General features: G+C 47.1%; 1 protein-coding gene across 1 annotated transcript in view; it reads left to right on the top strand.

Annotated features, from left to right (window-relative positions):
* Positions 1 to 23243, top strand: part of LOC138566800 (inositol-trisphosphate 3-kinase A-like) — a 796057-nt gene that overhangs the window by 233325 nt on the left and 539489 nt on the right. The window contains exon 2 of the mRNA XM_069644458.1: positions 15237 to 15395. The gene's annotated coding sequence lies outside the window, so the exon portion shown is untranslated. The remainder of the gene's footprint in view (positions 1 to 15236; positions 15396 to 23243) is intronic.

Here is a 23243-nt window from a genome sequence, read left to right as displayed (position 1 = left end):
TTTGCCATTCCTAATGGGGAGTTTTCCTCTAAATGAATATCCTGACAACCTTTATTATTTACCATGATTTTTATAGATCCCTCACCAATGTCTACCAATGGAATGTATTCATAATCCAGGCCTTGCTGTTTTATGGATTCATTCAGGCATACAAATGCATCAGAGCCTTTCATCTGCTGTCCATTTTTGCATTTCAGTGTTATTGCAAACTGTTTTGTAAATGCAGGAATAATAGTATTTTTCCTCATTTGTAATTCGACTGCATAAGGAACCAGTTGTGCACAATGATAAGCCCTTCTTTTGTCTTCAAATTCATGTGCCGGACCACCTAGGCGTGACCACATTTTTTGATTAAGGAAATCTAACACCATACACATTCTGTGCATGATGTCATTGCCCATGTAAAATTCATTTTGTGCTCCACTCACTTTCCATACATTATGGTAAATTATTTTCTGCCCAATGCTAATTTTAAACATGCATCTGCCTGCAATTCGGTTTTCAAAATCTGGACTGTCCAACCCAGAAACATATTGGTTTTTAATACTAAATTTCGGGATTTCCTCCCTTTCCATTATTTTTTGCAACAATTTCTCATTAATGAAACTCCTTTCATGTTCAAGTGCTAAAGTGGCTTTTATTGTTTTAAGATAATCATTTATACCAACATGAACCCATGGTTGCTCATCTTCCATGTGTATTTCTGCCAGAGTGGTAATGTGTTTTTCTGAATCTGTTTTAGGAGCAATATTCTGTTTGCATGTTTTCTCTTTTAAATAGAAACGTAATGTGTGCTCATCTATGGCAGTCTGCCAATCTTTCCTTGGGTCCAAGTATATTTGTACAGGTAGTTTTTCATTGTCGCTCTGCATTTTGTCTTGACACATTAATATAACAGTGACACTGGGTATGCAGCTATTCTGGAGATGTACCTCCACAGCATCATTTGTTTTGGCAACGGTGTGACATTCATTTATATTGCTGTTTTGTGATTTTAGTTTCTTAGGCCTCAATGGTTTTTTGGTTAAGGACCACAGCACTCCATTCACCCCATCTATGAGAGGAGACAATCTTTTCAGGCAATCTGTCCCCATCAGAAATGGAATTTCACAAATAGATGTGATCAATACCTCTTGTTTCATTCTGTGCTTTCCTATTTTTATGTCAACCTCAGTTACACCTATGATGGGCACCTCCTCCCCATGCACTGGGCCTTGATTTGCCTTCACTGTGATCTGACTCTGTGGAAGCCTCCCTTCATTGATACTCTTTACCAGCTCCTTGGACATAATTGTGGCTTGTGCGCCAGTGTCAATCATAGCAAAGGTGTGGCATTTTTCTTCTACAGTGATGGGTGCATAATATCTGTCCTCAACTTCCTCTAATACACATAAGAAATGTGAATTCTTACTGATTTCAGGGCTCACCTTTCTCAGGTCTTTTTCACTTTTGGCTAAGCACATTGGTAAATGAAAAGACATTTTTCCCTCCTTTTTACCCATTTCTGTGCGGGATATTTTATTCATTTCTCCATGTTCAGAGGTTTTTTGGAGTGTGGCCACTGTTCGCCCATCCATCTGGGTAACATCAGAGACCACATTACAATCCTCCAACTGAACATGTGTAACAACATCATTCAGCAATTTGTCATTTTTTAATTCTGTGCATTTGTGATCATTTAGTGTGATACCAGCCCTTTCAGCCTCTTCAAAAATATGTGGCTCAAAGAATTCTTCAGGTGATTGACTTGTACCCTCCTTGTGAGTATTTCCTTTTTCTGTCTGTGTTTGGTCATTGTTTAGCTTGCCCAGGGAAGGAGCTATAGCATCCCCACTTACTCCCTGTTCACTGGTATTCCCCATGCATGAGTCATTTTTCTTAAATCTGTCCCTTTGTTCTTTTGGAATTCCTAATGTTTCTTTTTCATTTGTGCAAATCTTTACTGTTTTATTTAGCTCTAAGTTAAACCGTACCTCTTTTTTAGAAGTATTTGCACTTTCTGTCACAATTTCATTTACTGGTACTTTCATTTTTAATCCATTAGGCATCTCAGAGTCGTTATGCAAAATTATATCAGAGCAATCTGTCATTTTGGCACTGCAGTTATCATGAGTACTTAGTCACTTTTCGGAAGCCCCCCGGTCATTGCTATGGCCATCAGCCCCCTCTTTGGAAGGTTGTTTTTGCGCTGTATAGAGCTTTCCTATTTGCTCAGCTAACATTTTCACTTGGGCCTCAAGGCACTGGAACCTTTCCATCTCTCTAGGATCCTCTTTCTGTGGCCTAGGTCGATATTGGTTGTTTTCCCCCTGATTGGATCTATTCTGATACCTCTCAGGTGATTGATGTCGGTTGGGATGGTTTCTGAACTCTTGATTCATTTGTGGAGGGGAGCGGGTTGCACCCATCCTTTGATTATAGTCCCCTGGTGGGGAATCATTGTACTGGCGTGGACTGTAGTTCACGTTTTGCCTCATGTCCTGTCTCTCAGATTGTGGGTACTGGCCCCTATGTTGATTTCCATTATCAGTAAATCGATCCATATATCGGGGCCTATCCTGATTACCATATATCATGGTGCTGGGATCAAATCTGCTCTGTGTCCCCAATGACTGGTAGGGACCATCATTTCTTTGATCTTGATTTTGTCTCTGGTTATTGTTCATACCTGCCATATCAGGTCGATATCCTACCCGGGGTCTATCCCCTAAATACCTAGGGCTGATGTAGCTCTCTCTATTACTAGGATCATGTGATTGGAACATTGGTACAGGGAATGGCGATCTTTGTTGATTACCCCTTTGTTCAGGTGTCACATTATTTTTACCTTGGCTTTGAGCAGACTCAAGGGACATTTTGGCTGACCTGATTTCCATTACTGTGGCTGAGGGTTCTTTAGATTTAGGCCTAGTATCTTTCATTTTATCACTTTCTCTACCCTGACAATAGAGTACCTCATATAGCTTTGTGCTTTGATGTACAATCCATTCAAGGGACTTGTCACGGTCAAATTCACGGACCAATTGGGATATGATGTCTTTCTGTAGCCCATAGAAGTATGCAGTTTTAAACTCATTGGAATTTGAGTCAAAAGATACATCAAAGCGAGAGAATGCTCTTTTTAAGTCTTGTAAAAATTGGCGAGGGGATGTATTAGGTCCAGCAGTAATTGTGTACGCGACTTTCTTTGCCTCCTGCAATGACTGAAAAGGAGAAAAATGACGCCTAATTTCTTTTTCAAACTCCAGCCATGTCATATTCTGCTGTTCATTTAATCCCCTTATGATGCTGGCCGTCGGGGCATCTAAAGTTAAATGAAAATATTGTCTGTACTGTTCCTTAGTTATCTGGAGTGCTTTAAAAATGTCATGCACCGCTTCTAAGTGATCCTCAATGCAGCATTCACCTCCCTTTTTAAATGGTTTGATCAGGGCTTTAATGGATTTCATTATTTTTATGGGGCTACTTGTTGCAATGCATGGAATTGCACTATTTTGTGATTCAATCCTGTTTTCAGGTGTATGATATTGGTGGCTGCCCCCAATGGGAGTATCAAATCCCCCAAGGGCGCTGCAACCAAGTTCAGTCACCGGCCCAGTCACTGGAGCACTAGCTCTTTGGGCAGAGCTAGAATTCACCTCCACTCCATTGAATGTGGTACCCTGCCGCCTCTCCTGGGACCTGGGAATGCACATTTGCTGTTCTAAGTCCTTACACTTTTTAAGGAGTCTGGTTGCTTCATTTTGCAAATAATTATTTTCATCACTCATTTTATTAATCACCTCCTGCATTTCGCACATTTGCATTTGGCATTCATTGAACTCTTTATTTCTCTTGTCTCTTTCTTGGATCATTTTAATCATTTCTTGTTCTGCACTCTGGAGATCACCTTCTTTTTCACAATGTTCTTTTTGTAAAATCTGCATTTCTGAAACAACCTCCTCTTTATCCTGCCTAATGTGATCCACTAAGGCTTTTAAGTGTGCCAATTCTTGCTCACTATCTTCAAATTGTTTCTTGCTTTTGGATAACTGAGTATCAAAGTCTCTGCATTTTAATTGCATGTCTTTTTGGCATACATCCAATTCTGCTCTCAACATTTCCTGATTTTTATTTGCCCCCTCTAATTCAGTCTTTAACCTGTTAATTAGCTGAGTATCATTCTCTTGCATTCGCAGGGACTTGTTTAAAATAAACCATATTTTGCCGCATAGCCGTATTAAACAGTCTTTCTCTGCACTTTTATCGGCTGCATTCAATAATCTTGTAAGGCAGACCTGAATTATGCTGCCTTCTGCAAAAATATTGTCTAGTTTTTCTTTCTGCACCTCACCCTGAATGCGGTTACTCCATTCTAACGTGCTATTCGAAGACCAATTCCCATGTGCAAATAACTTTGCCTCTAAATATTGCACTAGATCTGAGAATGTGGTTTCCCTTTGTGACATTCTGAAATTCGTTTTTAGTGGCACACTGCTATTATAAAATGGGTTCCCTTTAATGTGCAAATGGCAGTGTGAGACACGCTTGCCACGCCCAGTAGGTACTCTATGATCACTTTCCCGGCCTGCAACGCACCATAAATATGTAGGGTATTTTGTGGAGATTTGGGGCCTGACGGTATTTTATTACCGCCGAAAAATAACTTAGCAATAATCACTCCTCGTATTCAGATTGGGCCCTGTACAACAATAATACAGTGGACATGCATTATTTCAGCACCCAGGCATGCATATTTGGTATGCGTGGGTGGTAGGCGTGGTTGGTGGTATTTTGGTGAGCATAATTCCCTTGTTTTATTCGTGGCCCCAATGTCCAGAATCCCTTATCTTTGCTTAGATTTTTCGTGTAATCACTAGAGAGACCTCAGACCTACATTTTAGGAATACCACATTTTTCAGTGTTAGTGTGCCACCATGGGCGATCTCACTGACTTATTTACGACAGAGAGCTATATATGGTAATCTTGTGGTAATTTCCACTACCTTATATACGGTAGGGAGCTATGTTCAGAGAGTCTCTCTTCCCGTTGGCTCATGTACCTCCAACGAGCTATGCTACAGTCACTCACAACTGTTCATACTGAATCTGACATGCACACATCTGTCTTAAAATGACCATTGCACTGTTTAAAATCTCCCCACATCATCAGCATTGTAATGGTAAATAGTAAATACACCACCCGTCTGATTTCAAATATTTTTCTGTATTATAAAAGTTGCATTTAAACACGATCTCACTCTTTACAGAAATAACTAAAACAGCACAGTAACAGCTTTGTCTATGACACACTGCAAAGAGAGTGGCGTAGAACAGAACTCAAATTGCAACATTAGCATTTGATTAAAGCATGCACAGGAATCCTACACTGACTGCATATTCTCATACATACTAAGCTCCCACACTTATGTAATTACCTTATCTGTTCAGTGAAGTTTTCTTTAGCTGTTCTCTTTCTGAGTGTGGCTCCCTTGAAGATTAACCCCAGTAAAAGGATCGCCTGCCTTCTCAAACCGGGGTCATTGCCTGGAATTCTCTGCTTTTGCAGATAGGAATGCTCCAACCAGGAAAAGGTCTTCCTCCCAGCTCTGCCAAATCTTGACTGCCTTTCCTCTTCCTCAATCTCCCCCCAGCAAAAAGCCTGATCACTCCCTCTAGCATGATACTTGCTATGACGCTGCTCCAATCAGAATTAATCACGCCATCTCCTCCTTCTCTACACAATGGCTCATTTTTATAGTAATACTTTGTAACCAACTGATTTCCTGTTCTTTCGAGCCCATTTGCTTCCTGTATTTATATGGACAGGGCAGCAGAGAGAACAGAAAAAAAAATGGATGTGCGTTTAAAAGTTCACTTTCAGAATAGGCCTAATTCTGCAGTGGAGACACATTTTTATTAGTGGATTATGTTTCATTAGTCAGGTTAGTTGTCAGTAAGGTTAGTTATTATTTTCAAATGTGTCTCTCGCACCATAGGCATTTCAGGTGAAAAATAGTGTGCATTTTTGGGTGTGCACATGTGCTTTTAACTGTAAAAATAGATTTGCATCTTATATGTTAAAATCGTTTTTGACTGAATGGCCTGTCTTTCCTTGTTAATCTGGTAACACATATAGCAATGCACCGCACCCTTGTGGTGGTGCTGCAAAAAAAAAATTGCTACCTGTGCAGTAGTGCTGTACTTATTGCTACCTGTGTGGTAGTGCTGTACTCTGTGCTGTTTGCTACCTGTGTAGTAGTGCTGTACTCTGTGCTGTAACACGCCAAATATCCTTACAGTGCTCTGCCTTTTATCTGTGTGGGGAAGGGTGATGGAAGTCGGGTGTGTGTAATGATCAGTAATTGCCTGACCATGCCTCACCACTGTAGTGGGACATGTCAGGTATACGGTTCAGGTGTTAGTTTTCTCTCACAGTGCGTTGTCCGTGAGAAAGTGTTCGTGTTGGAAAGGGGACGGGGGGGTTGGGTTTCCAAGTATCCTACCTGGTAGGATGGGGAAAAGGTGTTACAGGGAAGGGAATACCACATCTTGCCGTCTGTGTTACACTTCCACTCTCTGAAGACACCTCATCCAGGGGATCCTCCTGCACTGGTCCACCCGAGTAACTGGATCCAAAAGCGATGGCCATGTCCTGGCCACCTGGATGACAGATCCCTGGGGACTAGCAGGTGAGACACCTTCAGGTTTCTCACAGAGCTTAGAAAAATTGCAGACCTCAAAAGTGTCAGCCAAGCCTCTCAGCGCCGCCATCAGACAGCCACAACCTTCGCACCCCAGTGCACTGACTTGGAGGGGTACGTCCTTTCGATACTACTGCTCATTTGGAAGCGCAAGATGTCCTTGTGGTGACAAGGAAGAGGTGCCAAGATTGCCCAAGCAACAGCTTCTTTACCCTGAGCCGCTGCTTCAATCGTCTCAAAACCGCTCCGAGTCCTTAATCCACAGGACCCCAGTGGGAGGCAGACTCACTCAACATCTGCAAGAATGGCAGGGCATTACTTCAGATGATTGGGCCTTGGAAACAGAAGCCCAGGGTTTTTGCCTCTTCTTTTTAAGAAGGTCTTGATCATACACTGGGGAGTCACTCGTACACAACTCTGGATCTGTTCCTTTTGCAGGCAATTTGGAGTCTGCTAGAGAAAGGTGCTATAGAACAAGTACCTGTTATGGAGATGAACAAACAGGGATTCTGCCATTTACTTTTTGATTTCCCAAAAAGACTGAGGATTGAGACCCATTTTGAACTTGGAATACTTGAACAAGATCAAAAGGGTTACCCTTTCTCCGATCCTTCAGGCCCTCCATCTTCAGCATTGGATGATATCATTGGACCTTCAGGATGCTTACTTTCATGTGCCTATCCATCACAAGTACAGAAAGTACCCGAAGTTCGCCATTGGCGGTTCTCATTATTCATTTAGGGTTCTGCCATTCGAGCTGACCTCTGCCCGAGGGTTTTCACCAAGTTGATGGCGGCAGCGAGTCCTAGGAGAGGGGGGGGATTCACATCTACCCCTGCATGGACGATTGGCTGATCAAGGCCTGTTCTCCTGGACATGCCCTGGAACATCTCAGCATAACCTACCACTCTCTTCACAGACTGGTTTGCTCCCTCAATTTCAAGAAGTCCCAAATTAAGCCTTCCCAAAAGCTCCAGTTCATCAGAGCCATCCTGGCTGCGTCCTCGCGGAACGCCTTGCTACCCAAGGTGAGGGCTCAACACATTCTGCAGCTGGTCACCAAATTCAAAATGCCCAGCGTCTTCTGGCCTTGAACATTTTGAGGTTACTCGGCCTCATGACCATCTGCATTTTTCTGGTGTCAGAGGCTCACCTGAGGATGAGATTCCTCTAGTTGTCCAACGGGTCCCAGTGGTCTGACCTCTTGCCTGAAAACAGATCTGCTTCAGGTTCTGAGCAGGGTCGCACAGGAATCTCCTGTGGTGGACTTGCAAGGACAACGTTCTGAAGGGGGAACCTTTTTGGCAGCTATGCCTGGAGATAACAGTAGCTACGGATGCGTCGCTCACAGGGTGGGGAGCCCACGCCAATAATCTGACTGTTGTTGGTATCCATCAGTGTCCAAACTTCATATCTTTTGGTGCTGAGGGCAATCAGACTGGCGCTGAAGGCCTTTCTGCCATCTGTATGGGAAAAGAATGTCCTGATAATGATGGACAACACAGCGGCCATCTACTACCTCTAAGAGAGGTGGTGTAGGGTCACTACCGCTGTGCAGAGAGGCAATGCAGCTCCGGTTCTGGGCAATTCAAGAAGGAATCTTATCAGCAGTTCACCTAGCTGGAGAGGTGTACACGACAGAGAATGCTCTGAGCAAGGCAGAGCACAGTCTCCCACGAGTGGGAACTAGCTCAGGTAGTTCTTCAGGAGATCTTCAACCTTTGGATCTGTTCGCGTCCAATGTCAGACGGAAGTGCGAGCTGTTCTGCTCCAGGGAATTTCCCCCAAAAGGAGCTCTAGGGGACACGTTCGTAGTGGACTGGGAGTTTGCACTCCTGTACGTGTTTCGTCCAGTGCCCGTCATTCCTGAAATAATCAGGAGGTTGAGAAAGTTTGGGAAATCCATAATTCTAATTGGACATGTCCAGAAGGACGTGGTACCGGACCTTCTGGACATGTCCATCTGCCCTCTAATTTGTCGTCCACAAAGGGAGGACCTTCTCTCATGAGAGGAGGGTTGGGTTCTCCATTCAGAGGTCAAGACACTCAACCTTCACTCATGGTTTCCGAGAGGTTGCGATAAAGGGATTGGGACCTCCCGCAAGATGTGATGGAGATTTTGCTTTAGGTCAGAAGGCCAGTAGCAAAGTCTCTGCATTGCTGCCATTGGAACAGGTTCTTAGCTGGTGCAGAGATCCTATGCAACACTCCTATGGTGGTGTCGCCTTTAAGCCACGTTTTGTGAGACTTTATCTGGACAGGGAGGGGGTTAATGGAATGTGATAGAAAAGCAGGTGAAGTGGATAGGTAGACTCCTGAGCGGTTTGTTAGGGGGGGGAGGGTCTGGTTAAGCTTGACGGTTGTGTATCGCTACAGTGACTGTATGTATTTACATGTGAAGTTGATGCTTCAACGTTGAAAATAATAAACAAGTTGAAAAAAAAAAAGAAAATGTAAGGCCGCATTTATTGAACAAAATTTTTAATTCAATAGCAAATGAAAGTAAACACGTCTAACAAAATGTCATTGTGGACAATTGCATATTATAAATACTTTATGAGGTACAAGGGTGCGGCAGGGAAGCAAGGGCCCCTCCTACCTACCACGCTCCACCGGGAGTGATGCCAGGAGGCTGGAAACCTCCCAACCTGACCCCACTCCCCTATGCCTGTATCTTTCTTCCTTGCTAGCACTCCCTTGCACCCCCAACTCAATTAAAGTGTGCTGCAACAATGCAGCAGAAATGTATATACATTTTGTGATTCATAATGTCATTTTGTAAGAAACAAAGGGGGTCATTCTGAGTTTGGAGGCAGCCATGGTGCTCTTAGCACCATGGCTGCCTCCAAACGCGGGTCCAGTTTGGCTGAATGGGGATTTATCGGGTCATTCTGACCTTGGAGGACCCGCTAAGTCCCCATTCAGTAAACCATTCCCCATTCCCATTTCAGCCCCCATAGGGCTCAATGGGAATGGGGAAGGCGCTAATTACAGGCCCGCAAATAGCGGGCCCGTTATTAGCGCCCTGGTCCCTTAGCGGGGCACGCAAAGGACGTGTGGTCAGACCTCTGAATAGGGCGGTAAGGGTTTACCGGCACTGGCATCCTTACCGGTGCCGGTAAACCCTTACCGCCCAACTCGGAATGAGGCCAAAAATGTCCTATTTCTTGCTTATGTATCCTGGAGTGGAGGGGCTGTCTTTCACAACAAGATGGCGGAACCACAGTTTCCTCCTATATGGCCTGCTGGTTGTAGCCAGTGTTCAGAGAGGCATTGTGGAGCATAAACCATCTGAGATTGAACAAAGACTGAGGGGCTCGCTTCTCAGGTCTCACAGAGGAGAAGGGGGCATCACCTTTGATTCTCCCCAGCCAGGGAGTTATAGGGGCAACGTGTGAGTGGAGGTAAATAGGAATGGTGGTCAGGTAGAGATGATGGAAGGTGACGGAGCGGTGAAAGGTGAAGGAGGATTGGATATAATAGAAAGGGAAGAGCAGATGGGGAAAGGAAAATTGGTAGATTGATGTTGAAACACTATTTTCCTTGCTTCACTTTTGCTCTGCGCTTTTTTTTCTTTTTTTTTATGAAGGGGTGCAAATGTATTTTTCTGGATCTGGGAAAAAGATTTTTGCTGGATTTCCAGTCTGGGAAATCTGGCTCAATGCCAGCACTTTGTTTAGGGTTCTCCCACATCCATTGGAAATTGCCCCTCCCCACATACATCAAAAACCTGGCCCACCTAGATAAAAATTCCTGGAGCCGGGCCTGGCACAACGTGGGCTTGAACGAATCCGCGCTTAAGGGGTTTCATTTCTTCCTATTGACCGCTCCTCTCAAGGGAGCATCAGATTCTTTCTCTCCACGTTGGTCAGACACGTGCAGTCTTGCAAGGCCCCTCTTTCTCCTTGGATGTTTAGGGTTAATTTGCAGCTGTGACCTTCTATCCTGGACTTTTGTTTAAGACTCCTTTTGAAATCTGCAAAGATAACTCTCAGCTTAACTTCATAGTCACTAGCAACAAGGATTGCCCTTCAAGGATCTACAACTATCTTCTAACGTGCAAGACTGGTTAAATAGCACATGTTGCTTTAATCCTAGCAACACAGTTTATTAATTTAAGCAAGATAGCCACTATATGCTTCCACTTCCATTGTCACTCAAAGCCTGAAAATTTCTCCCAATCCTGGAACTAAAGTATAAGTGGGGCATGGATCTAACATACTTGATGGGAGACGGGTGTAGACGGGCATAGCAATACACTTTTTCTTATAAATAAATACTTAACCCGCCTCTTGTCTGTCATCCCCCGCTTACCTGAGAGTCTGAATCGCCCTGGGTGTGCCTCTGCAGGAAAAGAAAGGCAATGGGTAGAAGGATTCCCCAAACCCTCTAGGAAGAAACACTAGGTTATATGAAAGATATACTGCACATGTAAAGGCAGACCAAGGAATGCTGGTGTATGGTTCTTTTTAGTTATTGATTGGAATATATAGATTGGAATATATAGATTCACTTCAACCCCAGTACACCAGAGGTTTGTATTTTTAAAACGTGGAATCACTATACAACATTAATACTTTTTTCAAGCAGCTGTGGTAACAACTGAAAAAAACGTCTTTTAAAAATATAAAAAGTATACTTTTTATAGTCAAAACTATATACATAAATTCCTACTTGGGATACAGCCTGGCCAAGACTGTATCAAGGTAATTTATGCTGTGGATGTTGAGATCTGGCTTTCAAGGGCAGCAGCAGTAGGTAGGCAGCCCCAACCGTCTCTTAAACTGCACTGCACAGGTGCAGCCCGGCCTGTTAGCAGCAGCGTGGATTGGGCGCGAGGGAGGACTAGTGGCTGCAGCGGTCACGTATGTCGGGAGCAGCCCGGTGTTGATTGCAGGAGAGCCCCACAAAAGTCTCTTGTGCCGGGCCGTATCTGCCTGCTGTGGGCCGGGATTCTGAGTGGGCCTGCCGGAGCAGGGGCAGACCAAGCTGTGTTCATTCAACACTCCCCTTCTTTGGCAGGGAGCACAGCATAATGAGGAGCTGTAGCCCAGGCACCACCGTTGAAGGAGCGATGCTTCCTGTCCCTATGGGCAGCACCCAACAATTGAGCTGGGCCTGCAGTGGTTAATACTATACTAAGGAAAAACTGGGTGTCTTCTTGATCCAGAAAGAGACTCCTCTCATTCCGCATGCAGGTTCAAGTGTTCGGTTCTTTAAGAGAAAATGCAATGAGTGATTCTTTAACTTAAACGTTCTTGATCTTCAATGTCTTCTAAACGTATGCATAAAACCGTTCACAAATAACAGGGGGCTCTCTTCCCCTATTCTTTCTCTAGTTCACAAACGTATCATGTTTGGTGCACTATCCTGTGTAACGCTCACCTGATTCCCGCAGAGGCGCCGGTCTTGACTGGGTGAATGCCGTATCTTCAAAGGTGATGTGTAACACACGGTTGGCTCTTTGGGCTGGACCTCTGTGCACTGTATGTCTGACTCGAAGAGTAAGATGTCTGCAGATAGAAAATATGGGATTAATGAACTGGGGTTATTGGGTGCCTCTCTCCTCTTCCCTTTCTCTTCTCCTGTAGAACCCCAAAGGTTAACGCCCTCACCTTAGGTAAGTGAACGCCGAGCTCTCCATCTGCCTCAGGGCAGGGTGCCGTAACCAGTTTCTTCACTGGATAAGGGTGCAGGCCTCTTGATCTCAGAGGACTGCTGTCCGTCAACTGCACGAATGGTAAGTTCTGGGCACTTCAAATGTCTTAAAAGTCTTTTGTAATGATATCTCTTGTTTTGCAGGGTTCCGGCGATGGCGGATGGCGGGCTGATGAGAGTTGAGGATCGAACCCGTGTGAGGAATAGAAGCGCCTGGAAGCACGTAAGTAAGCGCTTGCAGCCTGCTTCACGATGCGCACTAACTGTCCCTTTTATCTTGCAGGTACAAGTTCGGAGCTTTAGAGAAGCTGAAGGGTGCTGGAATACCCACTGGATTCGGCGTGGGAAGGAGTAATGGCACGTGAGTAATAAAGTTGCCCAATGTCTTTAAACGCACCTTCTTTTGTCTTTCAGATGCGGGATGCAGCGCCGAAGGCCTCCGGAGCGTGCGAAGAGCTGGTAAGCTTTTGTCTTTCAGATGCCGGAATGCAGTGCGAAGACCTCCGGAGCATGCGAGAAGAGTAGGTAAGCCTTTGTCTTTCAGATGCCGGAAAGCAGCGCGAGGCGTTGGTGACAGCCGATGGATCAGGTAAGAGATGCGCTGCCACTGAAGACCGTAGTGCTAACCTGTTCTTTCTTTGTCTTTACAGGTGCTGCTGAAGACTGGATTCCAGGATGGTAAGCCTTTGTTCCCTTAGGCCCAGGATCAGAAGCAGAAGACACGATGAGCGTTCTGCTGCAGAGAATGCAGAATAACACAAAGCAAGATTCATCCATCGGGTGTGGTTTAAATAGCCTCCTGTAGTGCTTAGGTGTCTCCTTCCACAGCCACGCCTAGGTAAGAAAAGAGTTCCTGCTTTCCAGAAGAGTTCCAGTGTTCTGAACCTAGGGAGTGGCTCCTGCCCCACCCAACAGGAAAAGTAGTCCCAAACAGAAGAGGATCAGGGGTTCAACTGGCAGGTAAGCAAGCAGCATGGTCTGCTGCAGGTAAGTCCACCCAAGCATTATGAGCCCGGCGCTTCCAGCGATGGGACTGGGCATCTTTATGAGCCTGGTGCCACTGGCGCCAGGACAGGGTCCAAAAGGTCCCAATTGGGACTGGCTGGCACTCGGAACCGGCGTTATGGGTCTGCTTCCAAGGGAGTCGGGCAAGTCCTGATCTTTTGGAAGCAGAGATCATGACATCCTGCTAGACTTGACTGTAGACCTTCATACCACAAAACACAGTTCTCAAGTATATGGGGGCGTCTTTTCCCCTGTTCTTTCTCCAACTCACAAAATCTGGCATCGCCTGTTTCACTATACTGCCAGACTTGACTGTAGATTTTCCAGAAAATGTCTCTTCTCCTCGAATTGGGTCCTCAACTCCTTGTTTTAACTTCTGGCACCTTTCTTTCTCTCCTACCTGAGTCCCAACAACGTGTTCTGTAGCTTGTTTCTCTTTTGTGAGGGTCCCAGACCCCTTTATTGTATCTCTGGATCTCCCCGACTTGCTCTGGGTCCCAGCCCCTTCACTGTATGACCCCTCTGTTGCTTTTGCTGTAGTCGCCTGACCTCATATGGGTCACAGACCATGGAGTGGTGTTCTTCCAAGGCTTTTCCGACTTCATATGGGTCACAGACCCTGATGTGCTGCTTTGGCAGGCTCGCCACCCCTGCTTCACTTAATGTCCAATTGAACAGACCTTGTGTACTCTCCTGCCAGGTACTGTTCCACATAGGATGTTTCGTAAAGTTTGTTCTAGCTTTTACAGTTCTTACGCTATCCCTTTCTGCTCTCTAGCTATTGGTATGTGTCTCTTTAATCTACCGGGCCAACTCTGTGTCCCACCAGCGGGCCAACCCTTTTCCTACCTTTGGGAAATTTTGTTGCGGTTTCCGGTCTGTTCTGGGTGTAGAGCGGGGCTTCTGCACTGCTTCTACATCCGGTATACTGTCCTCGGCAGCTCTACAGCGGCAGGCTCTCTCTCGCATCCTCTGCTGAGGGCCTTCTTCCTTTGGCTTCGCTGGCTGGCTTTTTTCTGTCCGTCACCGGCCAGGTCCATGCTCCATGCACCTACCAGACACTCCTTGTCTCACCAGGTCTACAGAACACAGAACCGGCGCCTGGGTCCTCGCTCCTCCAGTTCTTCCCTGCTTTTTATTGCTGGGACTGCACTGCGTATGTTGGTTCCATGTTTGGCTTGTGCCTCCTTGCCTGATCTTCCTTGTGTCAGTGACTATATGCCTCACTCTTTCTCATCCTAATATAATCAATATCAATGAATCCTCTTATCTATAGGGATACATAGAGGTGTGGCAGACCACAGGGGACTGAGGGGCGTTGGGAGGAAAGAGGGGACAGTAACGGAGGAGGTGAATACCGCGTTCTCCCAAGGTTATCGTCACTGGTCCCATGGAGGGCTTCCCTCCCCATGAGATCCACTTGCTGAGTACCACCCCCAGGGGAACTATCGGGTAGCCGCGTAACTTCCCTGGCCTCGTGGGAAGCAGCCTCCCCCATGGGGGGAGCAGTGACAATACCCTAGGATTCGTCGCACCTCTTAACCTTTCTTTTTAAAGCTCCTGACCAAGGCAGACGTATGTTGACCTTTTTACGTCCAGAGAATGTAAATTGTACAACACCGATGGTGTGAGCGCATATTTTGGGGATATGAGCAATGTACTGACTGGTCCTTCAGTTGAGTTTTTTGTTTCTGACCTTTCATCCAAATTGGGAAGCTCTAACGCTATTCTGCCTTATTAGAAAAAATCTAAATCCGATGTTTGACACATGGCATATTCTTGTGCTAAAAGATATTGATAATCTGTCATGTCTATGATCTAGAAGCAGTAGATAAACTGAGCACTGAGCTTTGTATAACTTAGCAAGCATTATGTATTCCCCTATCACAGGAGCAGATTACCTAAATATGTGGCACACCATCCTCTGACAAGTCTGTCATCATTGCTTAATATGCTGCCCAACATCCGACATGGTTTACCAAGGCTGGAAGAACGACCTTTCGGTTGACTGGTGTGATGAGGCGCTCATAACCCTCAGAAGAGTAAATGGTGAGTTATGTAAAACGCAAATGTTTCAGAAACCTTTTCACCACACAGAGAAGCATCCCCATGGGATGCTTTCACCAAATACACTGGGGTCTGGATTTAGGATGAGTCGTTAATTTGTTAGTCTTGTTTTGTTGCGTATATGTTGCACAACACTGGTTGTTTGGGTTGCATGCTAATTTAACATCTCAACGCTTTGTGATGCTACTCGCTTATTATGCATGCAGTGGGTTTCGGTTATTCCTTATGGCTATGAAAGCTGCTGTACTTTTGCAGCTGTGTGGCTGTTTTCCTGCCAATCGTCACTGCTACGTGGGCAGATGCTGTTGTGCTGTGCTGTGGTCATCTGCCACCCTGTGAGCCTTGCAACAAACAGGGCACACAGTATGCACTGCTCCTTGTCCGGCCTCCATGGGCACACTGGCGCTCACGTGGTATGTCCCCTTTTATTAACCCATATGCGGTGTAGTTGAATCTCTCTGCTGTGTGTCTCCTTAAGGATGCAGACACCACACTCCTCCTTTTTCATAACAAACACAACAGGAGGTCAGAAGAAACATAAACATGTAACCATAAATGCATTTCACTGCAAAATGTACCCCCCCATTTCTTTATTCAACAGGTACCCATGTCCCCACTCAGTCCAGTGGACATGCTGTCCAAGTTCAGGTGTCAATATATGGTCATTGAGGTGGGCACTCTCTGGGGATGCCGCCTGCCCCATCCCAGCTTGGACTCTCCTCACCTGTGTCCCCTCGTCCCAGGGAACTTGGCAGGTGGCCAGACCCACCGCCCTCATCGGGTACCTCGTTGGAGTGTCTCCTCGGGATCACCTCCGGCTTGGCATTCACTGTCCCTTCTGCTCAGCTGGTGTCCCCCACCTTCTTAAAGAAACTGGTGTTCCGGGTGACAGTCTCGGTCCCATATGACGCCATCACCATTGAGCCGTTGACTGCAACAACGCCAGGGGGTTGGGTTCAGAAGTCAGGGAGAGTTTGCCCTGAGGACTGCAGCTTCTCACCAGCACCTCATCGATGGGGATTAGCTGATGCTGTTGAAGTCTTCCTCTCATGTTCTCACCCTCTGTCCTTGTCCTTCTTTCCCATTCCACGTGGGCATCATTGATCACTGCTGGCTCCTGCATGCCGGCCTCAGTTATCAGGCCCCACAGGCATCGCTGAAACATTGCCTCTGCCGGTGCCACTCCAGTAGATGCATGAGGGCAATTGGTACAGTGCCTGTTGGCCCTGTACATGAGCAATTCTGAAGACTTTGTTGAGGGTCCTCATAAATCACTCCTCCTCGCCGTTTGCACGTGGCCAGACGGGCGTGATTTTCCAGTGACGGATCTCATATTCCTTCATGAGCTGCGCAAAACTGTCCCGTTTGAATGGTGGTCCATTGTCTGATCACAGGGCCTGGGGCAGCCCATGAGTGGCGAAGATCTTCTCGAGAGCCACCACTACCTTGTCAAATGACCAAGACTCACCAAACATGACCTCTGGGTACCGTGACCACTCGTCCATCACCACAAAGAAGTGAACGTCTCTGCCAGCGGACCCAAAGTCTGCATGTATGATTTCCCAGGGCCGTGTTCCTCAAGGCATGGCTTCAATGAGGAACTCCCACTGTGCTGGGGAGGCTGCTTGGCACCAGACACAGGCCGAGGCAAAGTCTTCCACCCGCTTTTTGAGATCTGAGAACCACACCTTCAACCTCAGCCTGGCTTTCGTCGTGGCCATGACCTGGTGTCCCTAGTGTGCCAGCTCAATGACTTGCTGAATCTTGCTTGCCGGCACCACAATGTGGTCCCCGCAGAGAAGAAGCCCTGACTCCACGAACGTTAGGTCATCCCTCACTCTCCACAGATGCTCTGTTGTCAGTGCCTCTTGGGTTCTTCTCCCTAGGGTTTCCACCACTGACCTCCATTCACCCTTTTTGAAGTGCCTCCTTGAGGACTTGGAAGCACTCATCCACCTCTGCTGCCCTCTCCAACTCCTGATGAGCATGGAGTTCAGGGTTCCAGACTAGGCGAGTAACTGCACATGCTTGTCTGCCTCGTCCACAATGATGTTCTCTCCATCATCCCCACACCTCGGATGTGACAGGTAGTCAGCCGCATTGTTGGTTCCAGGGTGATACACCACCAACACTGTATTCGAGGAGTGCCAGTAGTCCACCTCTCGATGTGTGCCGGGGGCTTTTTCCGAGGATCCAGCCATGATGGGCAGCAGTGGCGTGTGGTCCGTCACCACAGTCATTGTCATTGGCCGGCCCAGCACATAGAGCCGAAAATGCCAACATCCCCATAGCACTGCCAAAGCTTCCCGCTCCATCTAGGAATAACATTGCTCTGTGTCTGACAGGGCTCTACTCGCATAGGCAATGGGCCTGCCTTCCCCTTGGGTGTCCTTTTGGGTGAGGACCGCACTTCGACCAAAGGGGCTGGTGTCCACCACCACCTCTGATGGGAGAGAGGGGTCAAAAGAGGCCATGGTGTCCTCTGCTGCAAGTTCCCCTTTCACGTCGTCAAATGCTGCTTGCTCTAGCGGGCCCCACTGCCATGTAGCATCCTTTCTGGTCAGGCTCCGCAGGGGTTCCGACCTTGAGGCCAGATTCCTGATGAAACAACCACAGTAGGTCACCATCCCTAAAAAGCTGTTGACTTCAGTCACATTTTCCAGTGGTCTCGCTTCCATAATATCTTTGACTTTAGAGGATCTGGGGACACCCCTACTTCTTTAAACACTAACCCGAAGAATTCAATGCTAGTCTTCAAGAATTCGTTTTTGTCCTTGTGCAATGTCAGTCCCAGCTCCTGGAGTCGCTCTAACTTCTTCACCAGGCATGCCATGTGTTCAACCTTTGTTCTGGCGAATACCAGGATGTCATCGCTGATATTCAGAACACTGCCTAGATCTGCCAGGGCCCCTCAATGGTATTGTGAAAGAATTCCACAGCCGAGGACACCCCAAATCTCAGACGCTTCTACCGGTACAACCCTCGATGTGTAGTGAAAGTTGTGATGTACCTAGAGTCAGGGTGCAAAACAACTTGGTGGTACCCTGCCCTCAAGTCCATTTTTTGAGAAGAACTTGGCGCCTTGCAACTGCACAATGATGTCATTGATTGTGGGTGCGATGTGTCGCTTGATCGCCTTGTTCGGTAGCTTCATGTCCACACATATTCAGACCGCGTCAGGTTGCTTTGCGAATGATGACTATGGGCGAGGGCCCATCGACCTTCTCTATGATGTCCAAAGACACCAAACTGTCCAGCTCTTTGTCCACAAGATCCTGTGGAAAGGGACTCAGCGGTGCTTGAGGGCTATCGGTTGAAGGAACTTGTCGATGTGTAGTCTCACTGGCTCATCAGCCACCCGGACAGTTCCTTCGAACAGCCGACCAGCCGACCATACTTCTGGAGAACCCCTTTTACATCCTCCACATACATCCTGTAGGCGAAAATGACGATGCCCAATGCTTCAGCTGCCCACAGCTCAGTAGGGTGTTAACGATTATTTCAGTCCCGTAGAAGCGTGCCTTTATAGTGGTGCCGCCATGCTCCACCCTTGCCACGAACACTCCAGCCAATGGGATGGGCTGCTCACCCCCAAATGTGAAGACACGCACCTTCGACTTGAGCAATGTGGGCAGCACCACAATGGCATTATAGTGATCTCTGGCCATCACATTTACCGATGCACCTGTGTCTGCCAGCACCGTCGACTCATTTACATGGACCAGGCATTTTGGTTGTCTTCGGGTGTTGGCACAGTGCGCTTACACTGGAAATGAAAGATGTTTCCCTCATCCTCCTCCTCGTCCTCCACTTCCTGAGCTAGCCTTTCTTTCTCCTGGTCCACCAAGGCTATATTGGGCGTGCAATGTTGTAGGAAGAATCCTGCCCTACTCGGACCGGTCCTCTGTGTACTACCACAGGATGCAGGAGGTCGTACCCACATGTCAGGCACAACTCTGGTGATCTGCCCCCTCTGTCTCATGGTACGCTTGTTGGCCGATGCGCACCTCTCCAACCATATCCTCGGCCAACGGCACATACCTCCTCCACCTTCCCTGGCCGAATAGTCGCGTCATTTTTTTACGCTCTTACTTCTGCCACATCATGAGAGAGGCTTAGCTCCAAAAGGGGAGGTAATGTGAGTCCAGGTTCACTCAGCACCCGACGTCTGACCTTCCCAGATGAACAGCCCTGTATAAGCTGGTTCCTGATCATGGACTGTTCGTTTTCCCAAGCACACGATAGTGCCATGCGCCAGAGGCAGCCATAAAATGTGTCCAGGGATTCATTGTCCTTTTGTTTTGCACTGCACATGATGAAATGCTCATAGTCCGCCTTGGCAAGGGTCATAAAATGTTCACGCAAAGCATTCCTGGCTGCCACATAAGTCCATTGACTGGTTGCAGAGCCTGAAAAATGTGTTGAACCGCTGAGCCTGCTGAGTACAGTACCGTGGCCACCTTGCTCTCATACATCTCACCCGTTGCCCTGAAATGCATGTCCAGACGGTCAGGCCATAGTTTCCACCTTGGCCCTAGGCTCGATGGGGCCCCAGAAGCATCACATTCGGGCAGCAGTGTTAGTGCCCCCTGCTAGCGGGGGACACATACAGCCACTGGGGCCAGTTGCCCTGGCTGCGCATTTCCGCCAGCTGCACCATACCCTTGTTGGTCGTTCATGTCGGTGAGTGCACAAGCACCCCTTGTAGCCTTCGGGACGCAACTCATCCTAGAGACCAAGGATCCCTCACTCAAAAGGTGAGTGTTGACAAGCCACACTCTAAATGGTGTTCAAGAACAAACCTGTCAATGTGCCCTTCCCAGTCCACTGATTCCCTTGAAAAAGGGAACAAGAAAATACATTTAAAAAAAGATGTTCTAACAAGGCCCTCCCTTGCCCTCACCTTGTCATCTGATTAGTGGAGGTCCAGAAAATATCATTCGAATGGATTTTGCCCTCCCACGTATTCCTCATCTTATGATATTCGTATCCGCCAGCTTTGCTGTTTCTGAAAAAAAATTCTCGCCAGAGGGCACTGTGCACAAGGTTGTGGCATTGAGGTTGTGGCGTCTATGTCCCTTGACGGGCTCGTACCGTGTCGATGTCACCATCAGTATAAGTAGCTTGTGCTGTGCCCGTTGGCTACAGTTCCGTTTTTCCGATTGCTTCGCTCTCGAATGGCACGCTTCATAATTTTCTTCAAGAAACTGTTGTCTTCTTCCAACCCTTCTACTCCCAAGACGGGGTTCAAAAAATGTATCGACTGCGGATCGAAAATGTCAATTACAGACCCTCACAGCGTTTCTTTGGTGCCTAGGTTCAGACCATCGAACCGGCGCCTGTGGCTCCTGTCAGTCGTCGACGGAGAAGGCCCTTCGTGAGAGAAAAGGTAAACTGACGGTGGGGTGGGAAGCTTCCAAGACCTCTTCGAAAGCCTCGTGAAAAAAATATAAAAAGTCGAGCGATTTGAAGGAATTAGATCGCCGTAAACATTCTAAGAGGTCTCGATCACGCAGTAGATTGAGACGTTCTTCATCTTCATCAAAGAAGGTTAAAAGGAGACATAGATCTCACTCCTCTTCCTCTGATACGTCTACCGAATTGGTAAAATGTCCGACTAAGTCGGATTCCCCAAGAAAATGGGATGAATTTAGAAGGAAGATGATGAAGGTCTTTGAGAATGCGGCCTCGACTCCCTCAAAGAAAGCTCAAAAGAGCCAGACCCTGGTCGCTCCGTTGGACAACACAGGGAAGTCGGGAACTACTGTGGAAAGATCTAGTAGTAAAGGTGAACATCGAAAATCTCTAGTCAATGTCAAATCATTCAGAATCAAGTGTTTCCCTGTCACCGACAAAAACACATAAATCAATGAAGCCCTCGATGACTTAGTCGATTCCTTAAACCCAAACTAAAGCACAGGAAAGGAGATTTACTCCTTTACCCAAGTGAGACTTCTTTAAGTCTATGGGCCTCATTGCGGGTTTGGCAGTAGCCATGCAGCTATTGGCGGCATGGCTGCCACCAAAACCGGGTCTGGGTTCCCTGAATGTGGAATTACCGGGCCCTTCAGAGTTCGGAGGGCCCGGTAATTCCTCCCTCTGGGAACCCGGACCCAGACCTTCCCCATTCCCATTTGAGCCCCGGTAGGGCTCAATGGGAATGGGAGAGGGAGCTAACAACGGGCCGATTACGACCGGCCCGTTGTTAGCTCCCTGGTCCGCTCGCTCCCTCGTAATCGTGCGGAATGGTGTTAGCGGGTCCGCATCCATTAGTGGAACCAGTTTACCCATTCCGCACGGGTCGTAATGAGGCCCTATGTCTTCTACATTTGAAGAAAGTGCCTCAGAAGAAGTTGTTTCTCCTTTTGGATTGCAATATGGTACAAGAGAGGTTCCAGAAGAATTAATCGATCCAGAATCGAAAATGAGAGACCTGTGTGACACCCTTCACTCTGCTAGTGACATTAATACGTCACCAGAGCTAGAGTTTGCAACACCTGACTCTGCAGAACATGCCGATTTAGGGTACAGGAGTTTGATGAATAGGGTTGTGGAATACATGGGCTCGGGTAGATCCTCACCCACATTTCATCATGATGATATGACTGATATACTTGACCAGGGCCCCCAGAAGGACCCATTTCTCCCCTTCCATAGGGCACTTCAGAGGACAGTGGAAAAAAACGGGGTGGTCCCTGATACTGCTTCTGCAGTCAACAGTAATTTTCCAAAGAAGTACAGAACTGCGAGTTCTGACCCCCGATTACTTAAGGAGGCATCCCACTCCAGAAAGTCTGGTTATTCAGGAGCAACTTAGTCAAGACAAACAGCCTATCCATCTATCCCCCCAGATAGAGAGGATAAGAAGGTGGATGCTTGGACCCGTAAGGTCTTTTCATCGGGTAGCATGGCTCTCAAGTATACAAATGTCACCTGTACCCTGGCCAGGTTCACCCATACCCTGTAGGACTGCATTTCGCGGTGGCTGATCATATTCCAGAAGGAGAGGAAAGGGAAGGCTTACTGAATATTGTCAAAGACGGAAAGGATGCAATGGGGGAATGTCTCCAGTCTGGACTGGATACTTCTGATAGTATCAGCAGATCCATGGCTGCAAGCACTTTGCTACGCGGATTTGCATAGTTGAGGAAGTCTGGGTTTGCGCCAGACGTGCAAGCCAGACTACTCAACATGCCTTTTGATGGCTTGAGGCTTATCACACAGAATCTCACAGCATCTGAAAGAATGGCAGTGCATTACTTCAGATGCTTGGGCACTGGAGACAGTAGCTCAAGTTACTACTTTCCTTTCCTAAAAAGGCCTCGGGACCATCCACCGGGAACCAACTCTGTCAAAATTCCGGATATGCTCCTTGTGCAGGAAATTTGAACCCTGCTAGAGAAAGGTGCAATAGAACATGTACCTGTAGCAGAGAGGAACAAGGGTTGGTATTCCCCCTACTTTCTCATCCCAAAGAAGGATGGAGGATTGAGACCCATCTTCGACTTAAGAAACTTAAACAAGTACCTCAGGAAGGACAAGTTCAAGATGACAACCCTTTCTCAGATCCTTCAGGCTCTTCAACTCCAAGACTGGTTGGTATCATTGGACCTTCAGGATGCTTACTTTCATGTGCCAATCCATCCCAAGCACAGAAAGTACCTGAGGTTCGCGGTTGGCGGTTCTCACTATCAGTTTTGAGTGCTGCCATTCGGGCTGACCGCCGCCCTGAGGGTTTTCACCAAACTGATGGTGGTTGTGGCAGCGAGTCTCAGGAGAGGGGGTGGATTCACGTGTACCCTTACCTGGACGGCTGGTTGATCAGAGCAC

This window comes from Ambystoma mexicanum, chromosome 2p, assembly GCF_040938575.1.
Source record: "Ambystoma mexicanum isolate Mex_15411 chromosome 2p, UKY_AmexF1_1, whole genome shotgun sequence".
Taxonomy (NCBI): domain Eukaryota; kingdom Metazoa; phylum Chordata; class Amphibia; order Caudata; family Ambystomatidae; genus Ambystoma; species Ambystoma mexicanum.
This window is presented reverse-complemented; position numbering and strand designations above follow the sequence as displayed.